At 32.1% G+C, this 5,000-nt stretch overlaps 1 non-coding gene across 1 annotated transcript; it reads left to right on the top strand.

The window, feature by feature from the left end:
* Positions 1-475: 475 nt before the first annotated feature.
* Positions 476-547, top strand: TRNAE-CUC (transfer RNA glutamic acid (anticodon CUC)). The gene has a single exon. It is a non-coding gene; the product is annotated as a tRNA-Glu (tRNA).
* The last annotated feature ends 4,453 nt before the right edge of the window (positions 548-5,000 follow it).

Below are 5,000 nucleotides of genomic sequence, written 5' to 3'. Positions count from 1 at the left end.
AACAGAAGGTCCTGTTGAGTTTCAGGAGTTGCAAAGATGTCCTCAAAGATCAAGCTACCCTGACATCTTTCAGGGAAATGAAGGAGCTCACAGATGGAAGGAAGTTGAGCATCTCTGAAATGATGCCAGAAGACAGGAAAGTCAAGAGAGTTTTATTTAGCTATCTGGTCGGTTGCAAATTGGATGTAATGACGTCACATCCCCTGGCCATTGAAACATCCTGCTTGCAAAAAAGATCTGGATAGGTAGGGCACTTACAGCCTCAGCATCTATGTGGCAGAGTAGGTGCTTCTAGTGCCAGCAGTTCAGAAATGATCAGGATAATTGTAAGGACAAGCTAAAGTGTTGCAAAGTACTCCTATGGAAAGAGACATTACATTTAGAGATTCGAATGTTGTGTGAGAAAAAAGCGCTAAGAGGCAGTTGAAAAGCATAAGTTAAAACAAGTTCCAATCAAGATATCAGACATCTATAATCCCGTGTGGTCTAGTGGCTAGGATACGCGGCTCTCACCCGCGAGGCCCGGGTTCGATTCCCGGCACGGGAAAATTTTCAGGAACTCCTACTTGTGAAGCAACTAGGTAGTTGAAGAAACATTAACAAGCAGACACCGCTAGAGCCCCACTGGCGTCATCTATGGAGCTTCAAATGGGCGTAATCGAAACCGCCACACTGAAATGACAAGCTTTCCTTTCTTTTACAGACATCGAAGGTGCCACATTTGAAAAGTTTAAAAAATTAAATGTGCAATATCCCATCTGTAATAGTTTAACAGGTCAAACAGCAGAACCAAGATCAAGTAGATCAGATTCTTCAATATAAGTTGTGGACTAAGTTATGCAATAAGGGCTGAGGTTCCATAGGAGACCTATGTCTCCAATGCTTTTTGCTGCTCTTTGCCATTAAACCTGTTACAATTTTATATCCAGGAAAAGTATGGAAGAATAGCATCCACTTGTTTTACTCATATGGAACCCACATTTCTCTTTTTTCCAAGACCTTGGAGACTTTTAGACCTCCCAAAATGAATGTTAGACATTTAAGAATATTTGTGCATCAGCTTCCTTATGGGTACAAGAAGCCAGTTCCTTTAAGCTAACGAAAGTGTAACTGGTACTTGTAAGGGTGCATTTCTCCTTTGATACAATGACTACTTTGTCACATTTTTGCGAGGATATAGAAGCAAAATTACAGAGTAAAATACTTCTGTCACGAAAGGTCATAGAATTTTCTATAAGAAATTCGAGGACTGTCCTTTAGAATTCAGATTGTCCTAAATTTGTATATGGGATTAGTCTAGGACTCATTCTGGTCCGTGTATCTCACAAATTAAAGTTTACTTAAAGCTCATCTTGAATGTAAATGTGAATGTATCTGTTTGATTCAACTCATTGAGATGCCCTTTACATTTTTAAAATTTTTACTTTGTGATCGCTGGTGTGCCTGTTTTGAGCTTGATTTGTACGGTAGGTTTCTGAGCCGAAAATGAGTAAGCAGCAGCATACTGTGAGCTGTATATTTTTCTGTTTAACTCATTCATAACCAATGATAAAAAAAAAATGAATAACTTTTACTAAAATTACAGAATTATTTGATAGTAAATTAAATCAAACCGAAATGATTTGCACACCCTTTTTAGACTTAAAAAAAAAAAAAAATAAGAAAAATGAACAACTTTTACTAAATTGACAGAAATATTTGATAGTGAATTAAATCAAACCGAAATGATTTGCACACCCTTTTTAGACTTAAAAAAAAAAAAAAATAAGAAAAATGAACAACTTTTACTAAATTGACAGAAATATTTGATAGTGAATTAAATCAAACCGAAATGATTTGCACACCCTTTTTAGACTTAAAAAAAAAAAAAATAAAAAAAAAAAAAAACAAAAAAAAAAAAAAACAAAAAAAAAAAAAAAAAAAAATAAGAAAAATGAACAACTTTTACTAAATTGACAGAAATATTTGATAGTGAATTAAATCAAACCGAAATGATTTGCACACCCTTTTTAGACTTAAAAAAAAAAAAAAATAAGAAAAATGAACAACTTTTACTAAATTGACAGAAATATTTGATAGTGAATTAAATCAAACCGAAATGATTTGCACACCCTTTTTAGACTTAAAAAAAAAAAAAATAAGAAAAATGAACAACTTTTACTAAATTGACAGAAATATTTGATAGTGAATTAAATCAAACCGAAATGATTTGCACACCCTTTTTAGACTTAAAAAAAAAAAAAAAAAAAAAACAAAAAAAAAAAAAAAAAATAAGAAAAATGAACAACTTTTACTAAATTGACAGAAATATTTGATAGTGAATTAAATCAAACCGAAATGATTTGCACACCCTTTTTTGACTTAAAAAAAAAAAAAATAAAAAAAAAAAAAAAATAAGAAAAATGAACAACTTTTACTAAATTGACAGAAATATTTGATAGTGAATTAAATCAAACCGAAATGATTTACACACCTTTTTTTGACGAAAAAAAAAAAAAAAAAAAAAACAAAAAAAAAAAAAAACAAAAAAAAAAAAAAATAAGAAAAATGAACAACTTTTACTAAATTGACAGAAATATTTGATAGTGAATTAAATCAAACCGAAATGATTTGCACACCCTTTTTTGACTTAAAAAAAAAAAAAAAAAATAAGAAAAATGAACAACTTTTACTAAATTGATACAGAATATATAAAACATTCAACTTAACTACCACCGACAATAGATTTTAATGCATCAGGAGGCTGTACAAAATATGAACAAATATACAATAACCACTCAAAACATTAATTTATCGTTTATGAGTTTCATATTCATCTTTGCATACCAAAGTCTAATTATTCCAAAAGCAAAGCCTAGTTATGTTCTGTTATGAAACAGACATGGTCTAGGTCACTGCAGTATTCCATATTTTCAATGATTTATACCACGTTTACAATTTGTATATAATCTAAAATTAGTATATGAAACAAGTAATAATGATAGCGAGTTGTAACCTTTTTATTTCCTATAATATCGGCCCATAGGTCACAGATCAATTCTATGAAGGATGAGGTCTTTGTCAAATGCAATGAAATGATGCTTATTAGAACAGAATAACAACTTCATTCTTTTGATGAATGGGTTATCAAAGTAGTCATGCGAAATATAAAAAAGCAAAATTATTGTTATCCTTTGGTAGCTCGACGTAAAAAAAGAAGATAAGTACATGGTAAATGGTGTAATCACCAAATGTCTTATACCTTCTTTCACAGCAAAAGGCATAGAGAAATAAGGGTTTCATTTGGGTAAGACAAGGGGATGCTAAGTATTTTCATACCAAATTCAGTAAGTGAATTGCCAAATCTGAATTTGGGCAGATAGTCACGAAAGGCCATATAATTTTCTATAGCAAATTCGAGGACTGTCCTTTAAAGTTCAGATTATCCTCAATTTGTATGTGGGATTAGTCTAGGACTCACATTGCGCCATATCAAAAGTAATTACACTGTAAACTATAGCTAACATTTACATCGTACTACACCCTATGATGGATATATTATACAATTCATAATGGAATGGTTATATCATAAAGATAATTTTTAATATGTTCACTTTTCAAACATGACACCTTCTACATCATTTCAGTGTGTGGCATTCAATTACGCCCACTTTTAGATTAATAGATGGCACCAGTGAGTCGCCTACTTGATATTGTCTCTCCAACAACAGAGTTGCTTCACAAGTAGGCGTTCCTGAAAAGTTTCCCGTGCCGGGAATCGAACGGGTGAGAGCCGCGTATCCTAACCACTAGACCACACGGGATTATAGATGAATGATATCTTGATTGGAACTTGTTTTAACATTTGCAAATTAACTAGGTACGAGTCCACACAGGATATTTTCCATTTTGTGAGACTAATGCACTGAATTTAAGTTTAGACAGAAAACTTAACATGATTGCAATATATGTTACTTCTTTCTGAGGTAGATTCAATTCAGTTTCCATGTAAGACATATTTTTTGTTTTTTCCCAATAATTCTGAAAAATGGCTTTAACTCTTGCTACTTCATCACATGTATTTAATTCATCACATGTACTTATTATTTTTCATTTTTATATTTGTATCATACATAAAAAAAAAAAAAAAATGTACTACCTTCTATAACACAGATACCTCAGGTCCTTTGAGAATATCTGGAGAATTGGTCTCAGTCCTTCCAGCCCAGATCTCATTCTGGTCCGTGTATCTCACAATTGGTCAGTATATATTTTTTTTACTTGGTGATCGCTGGTGTGCCTGTTTGAGCTTGATTTGTACGGTAGGTTTCTGAGCCGAAAATGAGCAAGCACCAGCATACTGTGAGCTGAATATTTTTCTGTTTAACTCATTCATACAATGATATAAAAAAAATGAATAACTTTTACTAAAATTACAGAATTATTTGATAGTAAATTAAATCAAACCGAAATGATTTACACACCTTTTTTTGACAAAAAAAAAAAAAAAAAAAAAAAAAAAAAAAAAAAAAAAAAATCCTCGAATACTGAAATGACTAGCTTTCCTTTCGTTCACAGGCGTCGAAGGTGCCACATTTGAAAAGTTTAAGAAATTAAATGTGCAATATCCCATCTATAATAGTTTAACAGGTTGAACAGCAGAACCAAAAACAAGTAGATCAGATTCTTCAATATAAGTGGGGACTAAGTTACCCAATAGGGTCTGAGGTTTCATCGGAGACCTTCTATGTCCCCTATGCGTTTTCTTCTCTTTGCCATTAAATCTGTTTCAATTTTATATCCAGAAAGAGTATGGAAGAATAGCATCCACTTGTTTTACTCATATGGAACCCACATTTCTCTTTTTTCCAAGATCCTAGTGTTAATCATCAGAGACTTTTAGACCTCCCCAAATGGATGTTAGACATTTAAGAATATTTGTGCATCAGCTTCCTTATGGGTACATTCCTTTAAGCTAACGAAGGTGTAACTTGTACTTGTAAGGGAACATTTCTCCTTTG

This window comes from Penaeus japonicus, unplaced genomic scaffold, assembly GCF_977035675.1.
Source record: "Penaeus japonicus unplaced genomic scaffold, GWHDUDI00000001_assembly GWHDUDI00000001, whole genome shotgun sequence".
In the NCBI taxonomy this organism is placed as follows: domain Eukaryota; kingdom Metazoa; phylum Arthropoda; class Malacostraca; order Decapoda; family Penaeidae; genus Penaeus; species Penaeus japonicus.
The sequence above is the reverse complement of the archived record's forward strand: the minus strand, read 5'-3'. Positions and strand labels throughout refer to the sequence as shown.